This window comes from Nannobrachium achirus (assembly GCF_963921795.1).
Source record: "Nannobrachium achirus genome assembly, chromosome: 6".
NCBI lineage: Eukaryota > Metazoa > Chordata > Actinopteri > Myctophiformes > Myctophidae > Nannobrachium > Nannobrachium achirus.
This window is the reverse complement of record NC_137815.1, coordinates 6877407-6905073: the sequence shown is the minus strand read 5'-3', so window position 1 is coordinate 6905073 and position 27667 is coordinate 6877407.

The window sequence follows — 27667 nt, the reverse complement described above, 5'->3', positions numbered from 1 at the left end:
AGTATATGTGTCCCAATCTCCCTGAGAGCCAGTCATTGCAATTTTTTTCATTTTCATGTTTTCATTTCATTTGAAAGCTGGGGATCATAGCTACAAAATGATATATTGGTTGTGGAGATTGACCCAACAGTTTTGAAGATATGGCTTATAGAATGATGCCATGCTGAAATAGTACTTTTGAGATATTCAAGTTTTAAATAAATGTCTAACCTGCAATGACCTGACTCCGCCACATGGGGAGCAATCTTCAATTCAATCTTCAATTCAAAGAAGCTTTATTGGCATGAGAACACAAACGTTTACACAGTGGTGGAAAAAGTACCAACATTTTATAATAAAGTAAAGTATCAATTCTGCAATGTAGAATCACTCTGTTACAAGTAAAAGTCCAGAATAAAAAATGTACTTGAGTAAAAGTACAAAAGTATTGGTATCCAAATGTACTTAAAGTACCAAAAGTAATAGTACAAAATGTTTGAAAATAGCAGATCTACAAGCTCACAACGCGTCGCACCGCAATGTGTTGTGAGCTTGTAGATCGTCTATTTTCAAATAGCCTTGGTATAACATAGGGCTAAAGTGGTTTATGTATGTTTTAAACTTTAGTTATTGCTCTCTAAAAAGATAATGCCACAACAGCATCTCAAGCATTATTGGGCTAAATGTAAAGACGCTACGCTGCGCCAACCGTGAATTCAACACAATCTGCTGTTGAGCAGTTTAACCAATTTGCTACATACGTCTACACAAACGGTCAGATTACAAAGATAAATTGCTTAGTGAAGGCTCACAGATGTCACCATAGGGTACGCTCCAGCAGAATGTCCCGTACTGATCGTATTATTTAATGAGGAGCATTTTAATCCGATCGGTCGTCGTTTCCTTAAAAAGGTATTAATGTATCTAAGTGCAGTACACCTCGCAACCGATGGGGTCGCATGGCTGAAAAACAACAGAAAATGGCATCTGATCGGATTAAAATGCAGTTTATTAAACAATACGAAAGATACGGGTAATTCTGCTTGAGCGTACCATACTGTGACATCTGTGAGACTTCAGTAAGCACGTTATCTTTGAAATATGAAGGTTTTTGTAGACGTACGTAGCAAATAGGATTAACTGCTCAACACGAGGTTGAAGTGAATTTATTACGTGCGCAACAGGGCTAACTGTGCTAAATGTAGCATAATCAGTGTTTGTGTAACTTCAGTCAGAAGGATTATCTGACCTGATAATAAAACACAATCTACAGGCTTAACCGCCTCGCGTTGTGAGCTTGTAGAAGAGAGCAACAATAGAGTTGGGTCACGTTTTATTTGTTTATAGCCTGCAGCAGGCGCTGCAGCTAGCGCTAGCTAACGCTAGCTAGCGTTAGCCGTTAGCCACTCATAGCCAGTCAACCAGAATAGTCTACTCTAAAGTCAACTTTCCGACGGCGAGTGAACGATTGCATTCCATCCATGTTTTCTTGGCTGTCAATTTATTGTCCAAAAAAACAAACACCCTGAACGTTAGAATTAGATAGTTTAGGACGACACTGATCTATTCAATGCTAAGCTAACTCAGTGACAAAGGAAGCTTCCGCACCGGAGCTTCACAGAAGACAAACGCATACGTCACAGACGCCTCCAGGCAGGAACGGATAATTTTCACCAGCGTAGAAGAAGAAACAGCGGAAGAACGGCGGAAGAATAATAAATAATAATACACAAAATCATACATTACGTGGTTAATAATTGTTCATTTGGAACACACGTGGCATTAAATTAATGGGATAAATACTGTGGGTTGCATCGCTAAGTAATGGAGTCCCGATATTACCGCATTTGGCTACAAACGGCTAACAAAGGCTGGCTAGTTAGCATTTTAGCTAATATAAACTGGGAGGACTAACAGAATTATGTACCGATCTCTCACATTAATTAAAAAAAGTCTTATTTACATGCAGAGTTAAGCTCTGGCGTTTAAGTGAAATGTAGCCTAGATATTATGAGATGCTGTTGTGGCATTATCTTTTTAGAGAGCAAAAAAAAAAAAAAACATTTTGGCTGCAGGGAATAATGACAGTCCCCGAGATGACTGGCTCTCAGGGGTGCAGGGACACATATGGTTGAAACCCCAAATAATTGATAAAAGAGATTTTTCAATGTATTCTGTTACTATTGGGTATGATAAACAACATACTAAACGTTTAGGAAAAAATAACTATCGGAAAGCTATCATTTTCAAGATGGCGTCCACGGTGGCTGCCGGGAGCTAAAAATGCTTATTTAATGTGTACAAAAATTCATATAAAATATGCACTTGGTAACTAGCTTTTACATTTTGACATGGTGTTAGGTTGGGCTCACCCCCTAGTGGTCTACAATTTACTGACCTATCTAATATTTGATTCATTGCAAACAGACCACTATAGGGTGAGCCCAACTTGTTTGCGATGGTTTTTGAAAACCTTATACCCATACCTAACACCATACCAAAAATCAAAAACTTGTCACCAAGTGCCCAATATTTTTTTGTTTGTTTGTTTGAAATGACCAAACCCGCCTACCGATGATGTCACTGGTAGGCAGGTTTCTGAACTGAGACACAGAGGCCCCTTTTCCACCAACATAACCTTGGTTCTAGAACTGGTTTTGTTCTAGATTCTTGGAACCTTGGTGCGTTCACGGAACCGGACACGAACCAGCTTGTGTTTCCACCAGTATTTTGAAGAACCATTGTAATTGAGGGCAGCATAGCTAAATGGAGAAATTAGAGAGCCTGCCTGGTCCAGGGTCCAATCAATCTTCCATGGCAGTTACACTTTACATTTTCTTTTTGCCACTTTTTTTTTTTTTTTATCGCACTCGCATCTTCCAACCTGTATAATAGTAACACGTCCACTTGCCAGTGGTTGCCAGTTCAGGGGAAAAGTCAGTAGACAGAAATGTAGACAGCTTAAGTGAGGAGGATCATTCATATGTGGATTAGGTTGAAAATGGCTGACGTGCTCCTTTAACAGATGTTCAAACGCGATTCTATTCTGCTAAATTAACAATGAAAATATAAAAAGTTCCATTGTGCCACTAGAAACAAATGTTCCAACCAGATCCATTCCATACATTAAAATAAACATGCATTCCAATAAAATGCACGCAGCCCACCCAGAGATCAGATGGGTGGACAGTGAACTCTTTCAAGATTTTAAAGTGGGCCCTGGTCCACAAAACAATAATCACAAACCATGAATGAAAACATGAAAAGGTGCAATACATTAAAAGATATACAATACAATACAAAATAGAAATCCCTCGAATCATAGGAACTTTCTGTTGCTCCAAAGGTCTTCTCGCCCCCCTAGTGGCGAAAAAAAGAACCTCTGGGAACTCAGATTGCTCCAAAGGTGACAGTGAAATGTTACAAGGAAAGCATGTAACATAATTTGTAACATAGTCAATGTTCCTCAGGAAACTCATGTCCATACTTCACTCCGATATGTTGGGAAATGTTAATGGTGCATTTATATACTGTCCAAATGAGTAAATAAATGGAGGTATAGGTTCAGAGTCTTGCTCACAGATTCAATCTCATCTTTCCATGACAAAAGATTGTCTATTAGGCTACTACTCCGAGGTATGTATCCGAACATACCTGGTTGATATGTTCAGCATGAATAGCAATGGGAGATCTGTGTGTATCTAGTTGTGCACCAAAAACAATCTCTTCTGTCTTTTTGGTGTTAATGATGGCTAAGACGTCTGGTGTAGACAGAACAGCCCATTCTGGGGGAACATTGCCAAAAATGGCAGATCTACAATGTGAACTGTGGCAAAGATTTTTCTGTATAAAGGTCTTTATACAGAAAAAAAGCACTTACAATACAGTAACTGATGTCTGTTTGATCAAAACAAGAGTGTTTAGGTGTCAACATGATGTTACTTAACATAAGGAATCTCATGGACTCTTAAAATGAAAACAAAATACAAAGCCATCATGGCAAACACTCAGTTACTCAATTATTTTTGTGACTCAATATGAAAATACAATAACATCATGGCAAACACTCTGATGTAACCAAGTCAAATAACTTAAATAGAATTTAAAAAAATCCCCAGCCAATTAGTGACCAGCCTGGCCCCAGTGATTTAACCCCTAAGCTTTCTTATTAGTCAGAGCGTTTCAGGCAAACATTGTGCACTTTATGAACGAAGCATGACATTTGGCACACAGTTAGAACATGCCATATGGAACATTTTTGGCTATAGGGGCATCACAGATTTGTCTTGGGAAACTTGTGAGAGCCAATCAAAGTTGCTCTCATAGACTTTACTATAGAGTCAAATAAATACAAAAAATAAATATGCTTTAAGTAGCATGTAAGGGGTCAAACTAGGTGTTATTCGGGATTCTGAATCCAATGCAAGCATTTATTTTGCACGAAAAACATTCCTTTCCGAGAAACGGCCGCCACTAATCTTTGAAAAGTGATGACTCATCACTAAACCATAGATTTATGGGGTCCGTTTTTAGCCCAAGGAATGTTTTTCCTGTAAAACAAATGTTTGCATTGGATTCAGAATCCCCAAAAACACCTAGTTTGACCCCTCACATGCTACTTAAAGCATATTTATTTTTAGTATTATTTTACTCTATAGTAAAGTCTATGAGAGCCCAACTTTGATTGGCTCCCACAAGTTTCCCAAGAAAAATCTGCGAAGCCCCTATAGCCAAAAATGTTCCATATGGCATGTTCTAACTGTGTGCCAAATTTCATGCTTCTTTCATAAAGTGCACGATTCCATCAAAATACTGCCCGAAACGCCTGGACTATATACAGAGGAATCAGTTTTTCTTTTTTTCTTTAGATTTTGAACTTCCCTCTAAAGGTTTGGATCATTAGTCATGCGCTCTCTCAAGCTGACTGTATTTATCTGGGGCCACGACAGCCAGCTCACAGATTGGGGCATTAGAGACAACTGTGTTTCTGTTCGGTACTGTTCGGTACCAAACAACAACAGTCCTGAACAGAAACCGGACAGTCTTAGGGCTGTTGAAGTGAAATCAATTGAACAAGATTGAACTTAGTAATGAACACAGTGCTCCTTCGCATCAGGACTTGTACGTGTGTAATAACCCCTGTACACTTTTAGAATCATAAAAATCATAACCATATAAAAATATATTTGACTCCCCCCATTTACACATTTTATGGTCATGCTTCACCAGGAGCCTGGATGGCTTGGTTCCAGCTTTAAAATGATCTAAATCTCTAGCGGGAAAATGTGTTTCCTTCTACCTGTGGAACCAAAAAGGGGCCACGACTGCAATGCCTTATAGAGAGGGCCTCAAACGGTTGAGGAAACTCACAATGTGTCTTACTGTATGTTAATGCCCAAACAGGTGCTCATACTCAACATATAGAAAGGGCCTGGAGAACAGTCAAGGAAACTGTGTGGAGGTGCAGGGGGAATCGAACAGAGGAGTTACTGATGGACCATCTCAGAGTTATTGAATGGCATGAGTGGCTTGCACGTAAGCATCCCAAAGGACCATTGGGACAGCTAATCCATGACGTTGCTGTTATGTATGGACATTACATGTCCCTCTAAAATTCTGGGTATTACTTGAGCGCCCGAGCCTATTCTGGGGGAACATTCACCAGAAATTATCTATAAGCTCAACAGCAAGTTGAGGACCATTCGTCCTGTTTAATAATTGTTGTGATCTTTTCTTTCTCTCAATTTATTTAATTTAATTCCAGAATAGATGGCATTCAAAGTGTTAATAACTGTTGTGAAATTGTAGATTTGATGTGATGTTCTTCAGGACCATAACACCTTCCATCACTATGCAGACATCCTCCGGCTCCCCATTTTCCTTCTTCCCTGCCGCGTAGATCCCCATCACTCTGTCTCTGCACTCTCAGCAGCAGTTGAGTCCTATAAAACACAAAGAACAAGATAAGCAAAATACTGAACACCATAGAGGAAAACAAGTAACACTTCTTAAGGTCGAGTAGCGACCGCAGGAGTACCAGCTACAGTAATTTGACTATTTAGACTTACCTAAAGATTAAAAAAAGGCAAAAAAGAAACACGTCAATATATATATGAGACATGGTGGGGACGGAGGAAAACTATATCCAAAAACACAACATTCTTAGATTATCAACTTCCATTTTAGAGAAGTAAACCAAGTATTCAGTACATAGGATAACACTGTTCCATCATTACATAGGAAAAAGTGATAAACCAACCAGATAACTTAACAGATATTCTTTGAAGATCACATTCGGATCCTCATTGAGGTAAAGGATCAGGCACTTCAGGATGTGCTCCCTCCTTCCCTCCCTTGCGTTTATGTCACACTAAAGCGATGAAAAAAACATAATTTAGACAAATTGTGTTTGACTGAGGACCAGGTGACTGCATCTATCCAGATGTCCCTGAGCAATATAGGCCTACCCAATCCCTTTGAGGTTGTAGTTGTCTTGCATTTTTTCCACAGCCACTGGTGTTGAGTGGATGAATGAAATGAAAACGATGTAAAGTGCTTTGGATATGAGCATCAAATGAGCAGGACTTTTGCAATGTGTGCATATGTTTAACTAAGCAGACATGGACAAGAAAACCTTACCCTTAAAAATCTCAATACAGTGGAATAGATGTTTCTACTAACCGAATCTATGTCTTCCAGGATGCAGCTTCATGTGTTTCCCCTTCCCCCCTCCTTTGCCTTGATAGATCTCGATGAGCTTGCTGGAGAAGCTGTCGAACTCTGACATGAACTTTGACTGGAGCAGCATGGTGGTGATCCTCATGAACTTTGCATTTATCTGAAAAACATGAAGACAAGTCATTTGTTACCTTTTCTATTATAATTATAGCATACAGGGTTATCTGAAAATACAGATTGTTTTGCATATACAGACTGACTTGTGTTTCCTGCTGGAATAGGGCAGGCCATCTATCCTTGAAATCCCCTATGAAGGGCCTCTCATGCACAATCTCAAGGTGCCTGTGGGCGAAGATTTTTCCCATTTCTTTCCCTTATAACTGCTTTGTTGTGATGCTTCTTCACCTCCATCAACAAAGTTTCACCTTTAGGTGGAAGAGGAATGTGGTTCACTTCAGCCTTCCTTGGCTTCTTGATATTAGCAGCAGATTTCCCTTTGCCATCACGTTTGTGCTTCAGCGAGTTTACTGGGCTGGCTACAGACATTTAAGCACTAAGTTGAGTGAGAGTTGTGTGGGGGAGGCGGGGGGCAGAGACAGCACAATGCATTGCGGATGGAAGTCACATGGTTTGAAGTCTAGTGAGAGTCCTGTGGTTGCACAGAGCACCATCCAACAAGCACACAACACGCACTCAAGACGCACAGGGACAGTTGTAGGCATGCAGTAGAGGGCAGACAAGCTGCACTTGATGAGACAGAAGGGCAGGGTTCAACTGCCAACCAATAGGAGAGAAAGGCCATGATGCAATCCCACACAGCTGTGTTCACTTGTAGTCTACTCCACAGTCAAGCAGAGCCTGTCTGCACTGACATGAAACCTCCATTTCAGAACGACAAATATTATAAATAAATTAAAGTTAAGTGTGTGTCACAGTAAACATTCGACAATAACAATGAATATTACAAATATTTCTTTACATGTCATACATGGTGACAGTGATGCCTACACAGATGTAATTGATTGAATGTGCGATTCATAATAAAATGTAAGCTTTATACAGTTGTGGAAAAAATAATCAAATTCATTGCTTAAATAAAAATATCAATACTGAAACATACAAATACTTTGTTAAGTAAAAGCCTGGAATTCAAAATGTATTGAGTAAAAGTATTAGTGTTGGCATTAGAATGTACTTCAAGTGCCTAAAGTAACTTTTTTAAATAGCAGATCTACAAGCTCACAACATGTTGCATGGTGGCACGCTGTGAGCTTGTAAATCCATTTTACTGTACGTGTCACCAAAAAGCAGCAGGTACTCTGCCTTCACCCTGCAGGTCCATGGATGCTGCCTCTCCTACTGATGAAATTGTGCAGGATACACGTGGCCTTGACACAGGCATCCATATTGGCCACGGAGGATTGGAATGACTCGATGGTACATCCGCCAATGGCTTACCAGGATGCCAAACGCGTTCTCCACCACCAGTCTAGCACAGGACAGCCGGTAATCGTACACCGTCTCCCTCCTGGCGAGGTGATGCCCGGGGAATGGCCGCCTGAGGTTGCGCCGTAGAGGGAAAGCCTCATCTGCCACAAAAACATGGGGTTGACAGCCCAAGTGTGCTGCCCCAGGGAGCGGAGCGTCTTCAGGTAGGTAGAGGGTGTCATTGACTAGACACTCACCAAGAGCACCAAGGAGAAAGTGCCCTTGTAGTTTTGGAACAGTTAACCGGTTGCAGCGGGTGGGGGGGTTGGATGATGACATGCTTCCCGTCTTTGGCTCCCACACAGTTCGGAAACTTCCAACATCGCTTGAAGGTAGTAAGGATGGCACGCCAGTCATCGCGGGTGGGTACAGGCATCAACTAGACTCTCCCAGATGGCCATGGCAACGTCTGGTACAATCCCAGACACTGTAGAGATGCCCACACGGTAGCTGTCCGCAATGGTCCGGTAGCAGTCTCCAGTGGCCAATAATCTTAAAAACATAATTGAAAAATCACACCCAATGTGAAGTGAGCGGTGGTTGTGCTTGCAAAACATCTTCAGACTAGGATTTAAGTCTAGGATGTACAGGCTATGCTACACACAGACGTTTTGATATGGCAAAACGCTGAGGAAAAAGGCTACAGACATACGACATATGACATCACTAGACAAACATGATGCTACGCACACACATTTTACTATGGCAAAACGCTGAGGAAAAAGGCTACGGACACACGCACAGCCACGCCGCTCAAAAATATGTAGTCATTATTACTTGCACCAGCAAAGCAGTTTTTAACAATAATTATTTAATAGGTTGCTAGAATATAAGTCTTCTCTCACTGTAGGCAAATGGCGAGCCGTTCAGCTGGTGGTATTGCTTTTCTGAATGCTGTGAAAAGTTTTGGGAAAACGTGAGGGAATCATTTCTATTGCTTTGTAGCGTTCAGATACCAATGCTTCAGGATATATATATATATATATATATATATATATATATATATATATATATATATTAGCTTGCTTTTTTATAGCTTGGCTTTCTTTTATATGTGAACGCACCTTGAGACATGCTGGGGATGAACATAATTTGTGCATCTTATACTTACCATACTGTTTGATAGTATTATAATTTCAGACACACAGGAGAAGCAGGCTACTATATTTTATGGCACACACACACACACACACACACACACACACACACACACACACACACACACACACACACACCAGTATGTTATGGTCATTTTGTATTTTTATAAGCAACAGGTGGCAGGCCCAGCCAAGCTGCAGATCTTGAGCCCTGGTATGCAGGGGTGTCGTGCCAAATTCTGGGCCCTGACGAGATGTGGGCCACAGCCTGCGAAACAGGTGCTTCGTGATTTCGTGAAGTTTGTTTATGCTACTCGCACGGCCATTGGTTGATAGTCAACATGCACGTGTTCTGATTTGATATTTGGATTTCAAAATGTAAGGTCTATTGTATAAAAAGGCAACTCACAGCTGCAGCGGATCAGTTGTTGATGTTGGTGATGGTGGAGAGCAACGTCAACAATGGTGCACTGATCTGTGAAGACCAACGCTACCAAGAGCCTAACAACTACTTTCACAGCACTTGTGCCATAGAGAAGTACTTGACGGTGACTGAGAAGAACACCCAGCCACAGGACGCAGTCGAGCTCAACTGTGTCCTTCACGGGAAGGTTGCTGCACGGAGGGCTCCATGTACAACATCCATGCCAGCCTCTACTGACAGACGACCAGAAATTCGAGTTGCGCGACCTCAACCACAACAAGGAGGTCAATGAGAAGAAGAGGAAGCCAGCCCGGAAGATGAAGTTCATCATAGCCGAGTTGTTGCAGTCAGAGAAAGCCTACGTGAGAGATATGCATGAATGTCTGGAGACGTACCAGTGGGAGACAGCCCGTGGGCATGAGGAGGTACCTGCAGGCATCCGCAACAAGCAACACATCATCTTTGGTAACACCCAGGAGATATTTGACTTTCATAGCAATATTTTCCTAAATAAATTGACCAACTGTGAGCTACCAGAGGATGTGGGACGCTACTTTTCCACATGGGCTGATGGGTTCCACATGTATGTGAACTACTGTAAGAACAAAGTTGACTCCATTCAACTCATACTGGAACACGCTGAAACCTTCTTTGATGACATCCGGCAGAAACATGGCCTGGGCCTGGCTAATCCCATCGACTCCTACCGTATAAGGATTCACTGTTATTTTGTGCTTTAACTATTGAAAAATAGCAGATCTGCTATTTTTTTTAAATCGTGAAAATTTGTGCAGGTTTTTTGTAAAACTATCAGTGGTGCTCAAACTTTTTTCATGTGAAGGACCCCCAAAATGATATGTATTTGGCCACGGACCTCCATCATAAAATATTTAGTTCCAGGGACCCCCAAGAAGCAACATTTTAGTTACAGTTTGTGAACGAGGGACATCCCCTTCACGGCATCTGCAGGCCCACGCAGTGCTGCCCGAGACTATCAGAACAGCCAGGTGACTTCCTGCAGCTGTTTGACTTCCTGCAGCTGTTTGTGACTGATGAGCTGCTGCAAGTGATCTGTGAGGAGACTAACCGCCGCGGTGCTCAGAGAAGAGTGGCTGTAGTCGGGGCTAAGAAAAAGAAACATGCTTGGGCTCGTGTCTAGAGAGATGTCACCCTGGGAGACATGTGAAACTTTCTCGGGCTGTTCTTCCTCACTGGCATCGTGAAAAAGACAGATATTGAGATGTACTGCCTGGTCTACGGATAAGCCGCTAGCCACCCCTTACTTCCCCCGGCACAATGTCTCGGAACTGGTACCATCTGGAGCAACCTGCACTTCCATGACGATGAGAGCGCGGATGCTGACAACGCTGACAAGATGGGCAAAGTCCGCCCAGTCATGAACTAGCACTCGGTGCCACGCTGTGAGCTCGTATATCTGCTTTTTTCAATAGTTAAAGCACCCAGGGCCCAGAATTTGGTGCGAAACCCCTCGCCTGTCATTCAGATCTACAAGCTCGCAGGGCATCACAACATGACACCTTGTGAGCTTGTAGATCTGCTATTTTTGGCAACGCACCAAGTACAATGCAACTCAGGTCTGTTTTATAAAGCAGAGAGGGTCCAAGTGGTTCAACTGAAGTGATGTTGATGAACTCTAAATATTCTCAAAGTATTCTGCAGCTTGCATCACGGCACCCTAGGGTGCCACGGCACCCACTCTGAGAAACCTTGGTCTAGTTTGTTGCTGAGGATCCACTGGGATTCTTCCCTCCCACACCTGTCCATAAGCAGCCCCACACCCACTAATGACCTACTAATACAAAACAACAGGGGTCTTCAACGTTTTCAGGCCAAGGACCCCTTAGTTGAGAGAGAGATGAAGCAGGGACACCCACTAGATTCCATATAGTTTCATCTTTTTTTGACAGCACAATCATCAGTATATTTTGGATTCAAGTCAATTTGTGTTTTCAGATATTTAACCACTTGAACCATCAATACTTAATGAAGTTGACTTTTCACTCTGTACTTAGTGTGCTCTTTTTCCCCTCTACACGAAACCTCTTTGCTGAAAATAGCCGATCTACAAGCTCACAACGCCTCGCAGTGTGAGGCGTTGTGAGCTTGTAGATCTGCTATTTTTGGCAAAAGTTCTCAAAATATGGACACTAAGGTTCGAGTGGTTAATATAATAAAGGAGGAAAAAAAGGTTTCTATCACACAAAGATTTGGAGGACCCCCTGTAGTGACTCTGAGGACCCCCTAGGGGTCCCGGACCCCTGTTGAAGACCCCTACAATACAATACTACTACTACTACTACTACTACTACTACTACTACTACTACTACTAATAAGGGTAATAATAAGTCTATCTTCAGTCTTAAGGTTTTTATTGATGTGGAGCGACACAATGCCTGTGTTCTCTCTTTCATCACCAGGGTCTCACTAGACTTCTCATGTGAACACAGACAGACATTTGGTCCATGATTACACAGCAGGGGAAATAAATACATCAAATAAACTAAACTATTCAGCTGTTGTCAACCTGCTCTTCTATGGAGACATTTAGATGGGGTCAAAGGTCATGTCTCATCTTGACACTGAACTTTGACCTGAAGGTCAACATTCACTTGATCCTCTGAGCCAGAAGGCAGGCTCTATTAGCTCAATGGCAAATATTCCAGCACTTGCTCAGGAAAGCAGGTTCAAATCTGGAGTAGAAGAGGAAAGTTACATAGTGCAGCTTTAATGTTATAGATCAGTGTTTCTCAACCACTGTGCCTGGGGACCTTTGGTGTGCCCCTGAGAAGGGTCAAGAGTGCCCCTTGAAACTGCTTGAAAGCCAGTATTGTATTTATCATTTTAAAAACTAGAAGCTCGGCCGCCCTTCGGGCGGCCGAGCGTCTAGTCGGCGCCCTGGCCAACTCGGGAACAATGTAAATAGGGGATGAATGCCCCGCCTTTTAATGCAAACCCCATTATACCTGTTGTCATAGGATCTGTTTTGACCATCTGTTTGCGTATGTCCATTTATGCCCATGGCTTGTGAGATGCGTCGGTTATCTCCATATATAGAGATTCAACACGTGCAAAGTACAGGAGTGATGTCAGAATGAGTCAGCAGAAGTGATGTCAGAATGCCCATATGGCCATATATGGAGATCTCTGTATCTGTGTCCCCTTTATGCCCATATACGGAGATTGCGTCCATTTTATGTCACAATGAGTCAGCGCTTGCGCCGATACGTTCATTTATGCCCATATATGGAGATGTGCGGCCGAGCGTCTAGTCGGCGCCCTAGCCAACTCGGGAACAATGTAAATATGCCCATATATGGAGATCTCTGTAGGACCCGTTATGCCCATATATGGAGATGCGCGGCCGAGCGGGCCGAGCATCTCGGGAACAATGTAAATATGCCCATATATGGAGATCTCTGTAGGACCCGTTTTGACCATCTGTTTGCCTGTTCGTCTTTGAGTCAGCAGAAGTGATGTCAGAATGCCCATATGCCCATATATGGAGATTTCTGTATCTTATGCCCATATACAGAGATTGCGTCCATTGTATGTCACAATGAGTCAGCGCTTGCGGCGATACGTCCATTTATGCCCATATGGAGATGGGCGGCCGAGCGTCTAGTCGGCGCCCTGGCCAACTCGGGAACAATGTAAATATGCCCGTGTTGTCATAGGAGTGTGGGGTCATGTGGTGTACGTGATGTCAGAGCCTTTTATGAAGTGATGTCACAATGACATGATTTCCTCCGGAACAGCCTGATGTCAACAATCAGCTCCGCTTAACGCTTTGTCGCTTGTCTTATGTTTGTCTTTGTCTCTTTTATTTTCTTTTTTGGAGCGGACCCCATGAATGCCCCACCCTTTAATGCAAACCCCAATATACCTGTTGTCATAGGACCCGTTTTGACCATCTGTTAGCCTTTGTCCCCACCCTTTAATGCAAACCCCAATATACCTGTTGTCATAGGACCCGTTTTGACCATCTGTTTGCCTTTGTCCCCTTATGCCCATATATGGAGATCTCTGCACACACAGTACCGGTTGCGGAAAACTCTGATGTCAGACATCAGCTCCCCATTCGGGGATTCATTTTATGCCCATATCTGGAGAACGCGCGTGCCGGTGGGAAGAACGGTTCTCGAGATTCACATACATACATACACATTCACAGAGATTTTTTGTTGACTCATGTGGCGTACGTGATGTCAGAGCCTTTTATGAAGTGATGTCACAATGAGTCAGCGCTTGCGCCGATTTCCTCCGGAACAGCCTGATGTCAACAATCAGCCCCGCATAAGGAGATTCCGAACGTTTCGCGCCGGTTAGGGAAAACCGCGCGTCGGGTCGGGTCGAGGCCCGGCACTGCACTCCGCGCCACGGCGGGGAGCGCGCGTGCCGAATCTGAAGCCGGTGGGACGAACGGTTCTCGAGATACGCGGATTACATACACACACGCAGAGATTTGTCGCATTTATAGATAGATGATTTAAACTAGTGAAAACAGCCGATCTACAAGCACACAACGCCTCGCACCGCGAGGCGTTGTTTTCACTACTGTTGTGCGACAGCCTTGTATGATGAAGCAGGCTTTACTTTGCGAATAAACGTACACATTTGAAACTTGGAGATACAAGGTTTCTTCCCGACAGTGACAATATTTACACCCCCGTATTATGTTGGTGCTCCCATGGATTCTTAATTGGGACATGAAAAGTGTGCCCATGCAGAAAAAAGGTTGAAAAACACTGTTATAGATGGTCTTATCTAGCAGCAAGTGACTTACAGCACACTATGAGAGCTGTGACCCAAATGTTTGATTATTTTAATGTATAGTTTATTGGTTAATTTTGACACCAAAATGTACAATTCTTTTAAGTTTTTTATTTTATTTTAGCAATATTAAAAAAGGTCTTAAAAATCATTAAATTGTCTCTAAATGTGCAGATACCCTGTATCTGCACATGTATTATGTGGACATGTTTACTGCTGAGTGAGGAAACAATGTTTCACATTAAGCTAATCATCTCATCTGGGGACCCCCAGCATCACTTGGGGACCCTCTGTGGGTCCTGACCCGTAGGTTGAGAATTACCTGCAGTGTGTGTGTGTGTGTGTGTGTGTGTGTGTGTGTGTGTGTGTGTGTGTGTGTGTGTGTGTGTGTGCTGCAGACACTCTCTATGTAGGGCAGGAGGAGCTTCAGCTTCCTGTCAAGCAGAAAGCACATGATGAAGAGATAAGATGAGCTGACGTGTCACCTGCAGTGGTGTAGTGTAGTTATGACTGGACCCCCAAACACTTCATAATGACTGATCACTCACTGCCCTTTCATTTAGACCACCAGGATATAGTTGTAATACATGATAATAGATTCTATTCTACTTTATAATGTATTATAATCACAGTTATAATCCATTATAGTGTAGTATAAATTAGTCGTAATACAAATTTATATTGTGTTACAATCACAGTTAAAAGGGTCAATTTGTTTCTTACCGATAGGGGTACTTTTGTGTAATGGAAAATGTAGATATATTTGTATGGTATGCGGTGTGGTGTTGTGTGGTGCTAAAGCTGCAGGCGAAAAGGGGCTATAGATCCTGGCATGTGGAATTCACTACATAAAAATAAATGAAACACATACATGATAAAATATCTGTCAGCAACCTAAAAGCAGTACGTTTTTAAAACCAACATTAAATGTGAGATGTTACCTTCCACACACCTACACAATGTGTGTGGAAGTGTACAGGCTCTATGAGTGCCTCATAAATGCGTGCTGTGCACTGGCAGACTTCCGTGCATGTCAACACATCCTCCATTTTGTTAGGTGCAAAGTTCAGTGGCCTCTGGTTTCTATTCACTGCTCAGTGCTCAGATCCGGTCTAGAGCCCGCCTACTGGCCAGTAATAAACACATAGACACTGTCTATAGTGTGTGTGTATAGTGTGTCACTAATAAACACATAGACACTGTCTATAGCTGCACACTGTGTGTCACGATTACACACATAAAGACAGGTTCGCTGCTGGCCATCACTGCTCACCTAAACCTAACCTTAACCCTAACCCCACTAAAACTAACGCTGGTGAATGCTAACCTGCCGACACTGGTAAATGCTAACCTGGTGAAATGCTAACCTGCCGACACTGGTGAATGCTAACCTGGTGAATGTTTAATCCCTGTTTCTAAGTGGGGGTGTTTCTGAATGGGAATGTTTATCCCCACTTCCCCAGGCAGAATCCATTTTATGCCCATATATGAAGATCCCTGATGTCATCAATATATAGACCTATATCACTGACCTGATGGCCAAGCCATGGCCATATCTGTGTGGCTGGTTCAGATAGGGATCTCCATGTATGGGCATAAAATATATGTTGTGATGTCATGGGAACCGCTCTAACAGAATCCCTTTTATTCTGTTAGAGCGGTTCAATCCACCGGTAGCCAGTGAAGGGCGGCAAGTATCGGTATGATGTGTTCATGTCTCCTAGTCTTAGTCAGGATAGCTGTCTGTATGTGTATGTGGCCGCTACTCCCTCATTGGCTTAAGATCCAGCCAAAGAGGGAGCAGTGTACTCTGTGATGTCACCAACAACCAACAAATGTGACCGGATTTTTTGTAAAAAATAAAATAAAAATCAAGGACCACCTTACACTGGTGGTGTATGTGGTTTCTACCATTTTGCGTTTTCTTCAAAAGACATTCTGCGACAGATTTGGTCCAAAACTCAGATTTTCAAAAATACGTTATTTCTTATAACATATTATATGATTGCATGTTTGCGTTAGTGCAAAATGGTATTAAAACGTAATGAAACGGCACTATTGTATAGTTTATTAAAAGAATTCGAGTCGAGTCTGACTCCGCCATGACAGTTTTCACGGACCAATCAGAGTCCACTAGCGACTCTCACGTGGGCAGAAGAGCACCAATCAGAGTCCACTAGTGACTCTCACGCGGGCAGAAGAGCTCTGCAGGGAGGGGGCTGGGGGGGGCTGGGACAGGAACAGCCTTGGGAATCCACCAGATGCCAAACCACGTGCCCCAAGCATACAACACTGATTGGCCCATTCAAGCCGCCCGCTCCTCGGGCGAGAAGAAATAAAATATTTAATCTCCGGGGTCAGTCCTCACTACACACTACCCACCAACAGGGGGTGGTAATGTGCGGACTGATTTATCAGGCTAGGCCCTGCCGCCCTGCGGGTAGCCAACGCTGGTCTGGCGGAGATATGCGCACCGAAGATCACACTTGTATCTGCATGCCTGCGTGTGTGCGTGTGCGTGAGTGCATGTGTGTGTGTGCGTGCACATGCGTGTGTCTCTTCATGCTGCAGTCCCTCAGAGCTCACACTCACCATGTAGGGCAGGAGGAGCTTCCTGTCTACAAGAAAGGTGTGAATTTCCATCAAAACCACGTGATGAAGAGATATGATGAGCTGACGTGTCACTAATAAACACACAGATGACAGCGAGTGTTGATCACAGTCACAATCAGAACCAGTCGGTAAAGATCGGTGAAGTTCCAGTTGAGAATCCAGTGTGAGTGAATCCAGACATGGCTCTAACAGGGATAATGTTCCTTCTGCTCTTCAGCTCAGGTAAACACTTGTTGGTTGATGTGGATGTGAAACTTATAAGTGTGATATCACTGATATGTGAATAAGCAAAGAAACTAGGGACCACACAATTAATAGAGGGTATGTGCATGCATAAAGTGATTGGAAAATCGAGTGGCAAAGTGAGTTTAACGTTGTTTAACGTCATTTAATGCAATCATATAGGACTTTTCTGTTTGGATGTGCTGTCAAGGCCACAAAGTAGTTTTTTTGCCGCTCAGTAAGCGTTCCCGCATAACTTCTGGGTATGATGATGATGTCACGCATACCCTCTATAAGGTGCGAGGGAGAATTATAGGCATATTGCTGTCTGTTCATTTGTCTTTGCCAAAGATGAGACGTTAGCATCTCATCCCCTTGGCATTCATGCACAGCTTTTAGCCAGTTCAAGACGCTCTTAAAGGGAATGGCAGCCGCCACTTTGATTGGTGGATTAATTTGGGTACGCTGTGTATAGGCGCTTTTAGAAAATTATACAGGATTGTTAACAGGTTAAAGTAACGGGCAAAACACGCCCATGAATAATTCTTCAGCCGCTGAGCTCACAATGAAACACAGCACAGATGTCATAATAACCAGATGATAATTATCCACGCTCCCAAAACGTTAGTGCACCCAATAACGCCATTAAAGGGGGCATGACATAAAAAATAAATGATATAATTCTTTCATGTTTCCTGACCTCAATTTCACCCGAAAAAAAATGAACATTCAACATTCAGTGTTTTTTTTCTGTAATCTGTAGTTTTTTAAATAATAAATAAGGCTCAGAAAAGTGAGTTCATTTTCCTCTGGAATAACGCATCATCATCCAGGGGAGGATGTGGTTGTAGGCGAGGGTGTATCACCTTTGATGTTACTTTCCACTGTGTTTGTATCGTTCCAATGCACCATTTACCAGTTCAGTTGTTGCGTTCACCCTCACCTACAACCACCTCCTCCCCTGGATGATGATACGTTAGTCCAGGGGCAAATGAACCCACTTTTCTGAGCCATTTTTTTTCTCCACAAACTACAGATTACAGAAAAAACACTGAATGTTGAATGTTCATTTTTTGGGGGTGTAATTGAGGTCAGGAAACATGAAAAAAGGCACAACAAATATTTTTATTTTGTTGATGCTACGTCCCCTCTAAAACAGGGCCCTCAGTGTATTGTCCAAGACTATGAGAAGTCGATTAAGGTGTTTTATATATTGTACACCTACTCTATTTCTTTTTTTCCTTGATAACGATATAATGTATTCCTTCTTCTCTTCCCGAATTTCTTATTTTCTCAATGACCTATTGTTCTTTTTATCACTAATGCATTTCTTTGATTGATTCCCTTCTTCCCATTACCAGTTGGTGATGCATTTTATTCCCCTTCACATGCAAGTGCCTTCCTCACTTTGACACACTGTAACTTCAATTTGTAGTCCGGAGGATTAATTGAGACCAGAGTTTAGGTGAATCGTTCATTTTTTCATACAAGCTTGAAAATTGGTACACTTGTACAGTTTGGGGCCCTGAATATTTTCAGATATGGAGCAAGAACGCCCCCTGCTGGCCATGGCGGCCATTTTACTTTCCATTACCAATTAATGTATTTTACATCATAACATGATAATACAGAATAGGTGATGTCTACACCTATGTTTTGATGGTCAAGGATTCCATTAATGCCATGTACAACATCATAAACTGTTCAGATGAATAGTTAATGGTCATGTTGGTGATGTTGTGGTAGTCTAGTAGTTTTGTCCGAACATTTTTTACTTTTCCATAAAAGTATGAAACTTGGGACCCTGAACTTTGCCAGATATGGAGCCATCGCAAAACGCCCCCTGGTGGCCATTTTAATATCTGCCATAACCAGGGGCGGCTCCTTTATATGGGCTAGTGGGGCTTAGCCCCTCCTATCTTATGGGGAGGAAAATATCCCTTAAATTTTTTTTTTAGAAGAGATATTATTTTTATATGCTGGTGGAACCTAAAGCAGTAACAGCATCAAAACGTTACAAAAAAAACACCAAATATGTCCAAATGGGCTGAGTTCCTTTAGCCCAAGCCAGCCTTCATTGACTATCATTGAGGAATGATTGACAGCTTAGTGTGCTTACATGCCACGCCTGCTTCATATTCTTACCATTGTGGGGCTGATTTCTCTCAGCCCAAAGAACACGCCCAGTTCTGTGACATCACTGTGTGATTATCGTTGAGCTGGGTGATTGACAGCTGGCATGCCACGCCTGCTTCATTCAGTCACCATTTGGGCTGATTTCATTTAGCCCATAGGACATGCCCACTGCAGTTCCACCATGTGACTGGCTTTTAACCAATGACAACTTGTCTGATGTCTGTGTTTGAGGAAGAGAAATACAATGCCATCGCTCGCGGGACAATTCAAATCAAATGGACATATTATATTATCTACTTTTTAATAGATTTTCTGTCATGTTCGCGGGAGAGAAAATAGAAGTGAAGAGACTGGTGGTGCAAATACAAAGGGAAAGCAAAATCGTACATTTGGTGTGAAATGCTTGCTTTTTGGTGGAGACAGTGGGCCCAGTCATTCTAAATGTATCGTGAATTTCATTTATCTGACAAAGTTAAGAATGGTCGCTGCTTTAATAACGTTGGAAATGTGCTGTGGATTAAGCTGCCTGTCTTTGATGTTGTTGTCAACGTGACTGCGTGCCTGTGTGTGTGTGTGTGTGTGTGTGTGTGTGTTCGCGCGTGTGTGTGCGCGTGTGTGTGTGTGTGTGTCTGTTTGTTTTGATTCGTGTCTGTACCGCGTGCGTTTGCGTCGGTACCGCTCGCACGTGCGTTAGTGTGTCACACAGTGTGTGTGTGTCTCACAGTGTGTGTGTCTGTTTGTTTTGATTCGTGTCTGTACCGCGTGGGTTCGCGTCGGTATTGTGCGCATTCGTGCGTGTGTTTTGGTGCTTCGGTTTGTGTCGGTGGCGTGGCACGGTGAAGAGGGAGACAGGGTGTGTGTGTGTGTGTGTGTGTGTGTGTGTGTGTGTGTGTGTGTGTGTGTGTGTGTGGCACTTTAAAAGCAGTTATATGGAAAGGGAGACAGAGATTATTTTGTATCATAATGTAATGCTTTGGCAATATAAGGTCCACCTCAAGCTGTAATAATCAAACCTTTTCATTAGTTGTCTGGTTCTGGTCTTACATTTTGTTTAAAAAGTACATGATAATCTTGTGTGACCCTTAATTTAGGATTGTGTTAATCCTATGCTTAAAATGATGAGTATTGTCAACTCCACCAATAATGATGATAGTTATCTGAACATAGAAACATAATGTCCACTGGAGCAGTGGAACCCCTGTTTGTTGTGGGCACTTCTGTTCATGTGCATCTCTTGCTATAACAAAGTATAGATACAGTAGGCCTACAATAGTGTCATTGCTGTAACTTGGTATCTGGAATGTGATGTTGCTGCAGGGTGAAATATGGCTAGCATATAATATAATATGATGCTGTTGCTGCAGAGTGAACTATGGCTAGTAATAGTATATAGTATGATGGATTTCTTGATGTTGCAGAGTGGCTCACTGCCTCAGCCTGGTGGCCTTAAAAGTCTAGTATTTCCCTCAGTCCATAGGGATATCCCTTTGGACTTCCACACGGGATACCCGAGTTCGAATCCCGGGCGTTACATTAGCCCTACCACCCAAAATCACCAAGAGCCGCTACTGGCCATAACCAAATAATGTATTTTGCGTCTTATCTCCTGAACCATACATGATAATAAATAATGTGTGATGTCTAGACCTATGTTTTGATAGTCAAGGATTACATTGATAACATGTATTGTTCAGATGAATAATTATTAGTCAATTCAGTGACACAATAAGAATTGCAATTAACTCATTTGCTGCTATGGCCGAGGAGCCCGAACAAATCCCGCTGTACGGCCCTGCTATGCCCGAGGAACCCGAGAATTCCCCGTTTTTGAAAAAATATATAATAATTTTGACCCCAAAAAATGTAGTAGGCATGATAGCAATCGCGAAATTGCATGTTTAACCCCCATAGCAACCCCATCTTTCAAACATGGCAGCCATCTTTGTTTACATTTTAGGAAAACATAATGGCTGTCATCTCATGAATGCCTGAACGGATTTCCATTTGGACTTTTTTGTTTGAAAGTTGTGAGCAATGTGGACACACGTGGTGCATTATCTAGGCATGGGTGTGCATGATCCGTGCACTATGAATTACATGGAAGTCTATGGAGACAGGGGCATATGAGAGTACGAAGGTATTGTTAAATGGCAGGGAATGTGTTAAATAGATGTAAAAAAAAAAGATTGAAAAGATGAGATTATGATAATTAAATGTCAAGCACATTTCATGTCATTCCACTAACTGGGGCCTAATTTAGTGTTATGATAGTGTCCACAATAAGTATGTATTAGGGTCGATACATCTCAGTAGCTGTCCCTCTTGAGAAGCTGCCACTGCTGTGCTGCACTCTACCTGAGAGGTAAGTATGACACCACTGTCCTAAGAGGACCTTTGAAATATACGGTTGTGTTGTTGAAAACAGCCTTTTATTATATTACTGAATGAAGTATTACAACTTTTTTTTTAATAAACCAAGAATAATATAGCCTGTTGTGCATGCTAGTTAAATTAGTTAAATTAGCTAGCTAGCTAGATAGCTAGCTAGATAGCTAACTAGCTAATTTTACTGATATTACCCATCAGGGCTGGGCAGTAACTTATTACATAGTAATATATTACTGTAATACTATTACTTTACCCAGTGTAACGTATTTCTCTGCCAAAACAGTTTATACCATACTATAGGCCTACAATATATACCATATTAAAATGTATGGTACTTTTACAAGGTTTTGTTGTTTGCCTTTTGACAACATTTAGTTTAAAAAGTCAAGAGAGGCTGCTGCTTTTTGGCTGAGTGTTGACTCTTAACTAATAGTATGTAAAGGTAATTATGTAATATAACATGCAATGTAATATATTACTTATAGAATGTAATGTATCATTTTATCTTTCAGGGCAAAAACATGCAAGCCATTTGTGTGGGTGGTGTGAAAGCAGGGGCAGCTAGCAGGAGGCAAAGGAAACATATGCATTTCAAATGTAGATGCATTCGGCCTATGCATTTCTAGGTGATATGTATTTAAATGTAAACCTCTGTACTCATTCAGTATATTCCAGTCAATATTTATGTTGACTGTGGAATGCTCCCACTGTTTCACTGTTATCCTCCTTTTCATGCAGAAATGGCAGGTGAGAACAGTCAAGATCTTCCAAATGACACTGGACAATTTAGTCATCCCATTGATTGGACAAAATGTATTCGATGTCAGAAAATAACACCGGAGAGCCTGCAGTGTCCTGCAGATTCAAAGAGAACAGATAATGGTGTTGGATACTTGTCTTTGACTAGAAACATCATAAGATCTCAAGAACTGAAGCAACTGCAGATCCCTTTATATATAAAGAGGCTGGATGAAGGACCTGGCCTGTTGCATCAAGCAAAGTGGCACAAATCCTGCTTTCTGAAATTTAACTACACCACGCTAGAGAGAGCAGAGAAAAAAGCAGAAAAGAGACCAGCAACACAAGAACAATCCACTGTCACAAAGAAGTACGGTCAAGTACCTGTATACTCGGTCAAGTGATCATCAAAAAGAAGCAGTGAACAGGCCTATGTGCTTTTTTGTGAAGATATGTCATCTGCAGAACCCCTTCGTGATGCAAGAACATTTCAAATTGATGGCCATGTCAGAAAATGTGCTCTGGACTTGCAAGATGAGAGAATTCTGGCAAAAATTAGTGCAGGTCATAATTTTTGCAATAGAGGCTAAAGTACCATGCATGTACCATCTGAAGCTGGACTCAAGAGAATTAGCAGACCAAGCTGTGGTGGATGCTGTTTGGGTTGCAGAGAAGATGGGCCAAGAGCAATACCAACTCTTTGTTGTAGAAAGAATACAGGGCACAAAAACACAGCACTGCCCCTTTAAAGAGAAACAAGCTCCCTCTTTTTAAAACTGCTCCAAAGAAAACACAACCCAAGTCAAAACCCACTGTAAAATCACTGAAAAAATGACAGTGCACTTTTTTCCAGACTCTACATTGCCTGTCAGACTCGTGATGGGAACCTAGAAAACTTCAAATACGAAAATCAGGCCTACCCTCCTACACTCTCCCTTCATGGTGGACTACGCTTTGGGAACAAGGCTGATTTGTTAAGTTGCCTAGAAAAAAGGTACACCCCAGACAGCGAGGTCCAAATACTAGATCGCTAGCAGTCATCATCAACATGCTGAAACCAGAGAAAGCTAAGACCTTCAACGAGTTTTCCAGCAAGATATTCATACCTTACATCAATGCAAAACTCGAAAGGGCCACCAGAGTGGATGTCGTATGTATGGGACTGCTATGAAGTCAACAGCTTAAAGTCCCAGACAAGACAGAAGAGGGGAAAGGGGACACGAACAAGAGTGGGTGGAACAAACAAGATACCAACTGGCAAAGCTTCCTAAGGGGGGATGAAAATAAAACAGAGCTCTTTCACTTTCTGGCCAAGAACCTTATGGAAATTTCAACTACCAAACAAGTTGTTTCCACTTGTGGACCCAATGTTCTGTCATCTCACCCAGAAAAAACGGATCTGATTGCCCCATTGCACACATGAAGAGGCAGATACGAGGATGCTACTCCATGCAAGAAAGGGGTTTAAGAAGATCACTCTACGCACTGTGGACACAGATGTTGTGGTCTTAGCAATTGGAAATGTTTTAGAGATGAACATTGAGGAACTATGGGTGGCATTTGGGACTGGCAACAGATACATACATGCCCATGAGATTGCCAAGACACTTGGCCCTGAAAAATCCAAGGCCCTTCCTGTGTTCCATGCCTTCACTGGCTGTGACACAGTATCTGCATTTGCAACCAGGGGAAGGAATAAAACATGGGAAACGTGGAATGCCTTTGACATGGCGACAGAGGCCTTCATTGCTCTGTCAAAGGCTCCAAAACTAGTTCCAGAGCAAGTAATTGCCATTGTAGAACGCTTCACAATTCTCCTCTATGATCGCACCAGCAGACAACTCAACATCAGTCAAGAATTATTCACCAAAAAAGGAAGAGGGATGGAGCAAATACCCCCAACTAAGGACGCACTGGTGCAATACCTCAAACGAGCAGTGACACTGCTGGGGACAAACACTTGAGGTGGTACCAGAAATGCCATTTCCTACAGACTGGGGTTGTCGAACCCACATCATTGGAGACCATTGTGGTCAATTCTTCCACAGGCAAGCCAATCCCTCCTTGAGCTCTTAATTTGTGGTTGCAAGAAAGGCTGCCGGGGCATTTTGCAAATGCAAAAAAAAAAGAAGAAAAAAAAGAAAAGAAAGCCTCCTTGAAATGCACTGCATTGTGTCAATGTGGAGGAGGCTGAGAAGGAAACAGTGAAGAATAGATTCATCATCATCAACATCAACAATCAGTCAACATGCTCATGATCAATAGTATCACAAACTTAAGAAGTCAAAATGTACTTAAGAAATCAAATTTGAACAAGACAATGAAACCAAGATGTTTTAACAATATGTTCTAATGAAAACAAAACAATTATTTCTGGGATAAAACCTTTGAAATAAACCGTTGTCTCTGATTAATTATTTTTAAGGTAATTTGTTATTGTCATATTGAATATCGTTCTGCTCTTACAGTCACTATATTATCAGGGGCAATGAACCAAAGGTTTACATTTCTAAAACTCTAAACAACATGTATGCAACAGACATATATGCAACAGACATAACATACTGTGATTTTCCTTCTCACATCACTGAATTGACCATTAACTATTCACCTGGACAGTTTATGATGCTGTACCTGATATCATTGTAATCCTTGACCATCAAAACATACTGTACAAGTACCAAATATCACGCTTGTATGAAAAAAATTAACGATTTTCGTCTCAATCCTACGGACCAATCCTCCTATTAGTCAAGTGCTCCATTGTACACTTAATTATGATTAATAGCAACCTCATATTATCTTGAAACGTGCTTTGATGATGTCACCAGGAATCTTGGCACGTCATTGGCTGAAGATGATGACTTATTAGAAAAACTTCTGTTGAGGTGCCAACCTGCTCCCTATGCACTTGTGGCCATGCATGGTCTAATTGTGCATAAGTAGATAGTGCAAGTTTGGTGTCATTTATACGTATGTGTGTGGGCAAATTGGTACTCAATCAATGTGCCAACTAGCATCTTGTGCACTCGTGACCATTATTGGCCTACTTGTATGTATGACAGCAACACGTGTTGTCATCGGTAGAAGTTTTTATTTTTAGCATATTATGTATATTTCTACATGCCTTGCACGGGCCGTGCAAGGCTTTTGATGTCCCACGTGCGCTTGCCTCCCTGCACCTGATAACAACAAACAATAGGCCTATTTACAGCCAGCAGGAACGCTGCTGCTAGAGCCTAGAACATGCTGTTGGGAAAAAAATTACATAAAACGTTACATAATCAAGTGAAATGAAGGCCGGGGGGCACAATTCATGTTTGGGGAAAAATATATGACGGGGTCCCTGCATCCAGGACTGAGAAACACCTGCTGAGGCTATTTGTTTGCAAATGATACTGCTAATGCTACAGCTAACACAATATTAGCAGCTATAGTCAAGGGGCCAAAACTGAAAAGTGCTTCAGAAATGACTTTTGCGGCTATATTTGGGTAGAAGCTGACAACCTTTCTTTTTTGTTAGAAGGTACCCATAGAAGAAGTTTTAAGGTGGTTGGCATTTTGAATTTATTTTCTGGTGACTTTTATAAGCCCTTCAATGGTTGAATGCCCATTCCATGCTATAGTCAAATAATCCGATTAAACATCATATGCATTTGATTAATTCTTTACTTTTAAATGTATTTCTTTCTATTATATTAAAGGAAATAGATAAAAGAACAATATGGAAAGTTATTTTGAATCTTATTGCAATAGATTTGTAAATATTATGGTAAAAGCCAACTTCTTTAATGGCGTTTTTGTCCATTTTGAGTATACAAGAAATGACTCCATTCAAGACGCACATCACACCAAAATGGATAACATAGCAGGTCACAGAATAACAGCAAGACTAAGAATAAGAACATTTACAACATTGAAAATGTGTCATGCTAAATAGACAATATGACAATACAATTGAATATAACATGACAACACTCAATGCTGATGGCAAACTTTACCGTCCTGGGTATTATCTAATAATGGAAATATAGAACACAAGAAGCACTCTGGTATGGTCAAATAATTTGAAAAACAAATGATACAATGCATGTAATAACAGTAAAATGTATGTAATAACATACAATTTTGGTGAACTTAATAATAATAGATAGATACCTATTTCCTCCCGCAAGGGAAATTCTGTATTTTCAGCCCAACCCAGCTGATTCGCTGCGCACAAGGAGCACATGAGCAATTAGGGGTTAAGAGTCTTAACCCCTAGTGTTGAAGGGACACACATCGACATTGCTACCCTGCCCTGGAATCACATCTGGGACAACCAGGGGCTCTGGTTCCCCAGGCGGGCTCCCTAACCAACCATCCCTAACCAACTCTTTGAGTTTCACTAGTGAGGCAATACTCCCGATCAAGGTCTATTTCTTCTTTGTCAGTTTATTAATTGTCAAATTAGTTTTTGTACCAAGCTGCACAGGCACATCCATATGCTCCACTGCAGTAAATCCCTCTTTTACGACAGAGACGATGCCCTGTACTGCACTGGTTTCCACTTGCCTTGCATCCACAAACTGTAAGTTCCAAGCATCTGGCCTGAAGAGGTTCTTAAGTTTAAAGCTGGGGGACCAACCTGCCTTCTACCATGTGCCAGCCACAATAGCTAAGCAGATTAATGGGTAATTTCATAGGAATCGTTCACTTTGTGATACAAGCATGACATTTGGTACATATACTCTTCAAATCCCACTCCGCAAAATTCCAAGATGGCGGCCCCCGAAATCCAAGATGTCTGTCCTAAAATGTTGTTTTTCCTTTGTAACTCGAGCATTCATTTTAAGACCTATAAATATATTAAAGTTGAATATAAAGATGGATATTGCAGATGTTTTGGTACCACGTACATGACTGTATCTATTATGGTTCTTGAGATATAGCGTATAGTCGGAGCAGTTGGTCGGCAATATGTCCATGTATGGCCATTCCCAGATATGGGCTTAATATTGATAGCATAAAAGGGATTCTATTGTATGGGCTTTCCCAGACATGGGCTTAATATTGATGGGCATAAAATGGATTCTGTTAGAGTGGTTGCCCTAACAGGGCATCATCTGAGAAT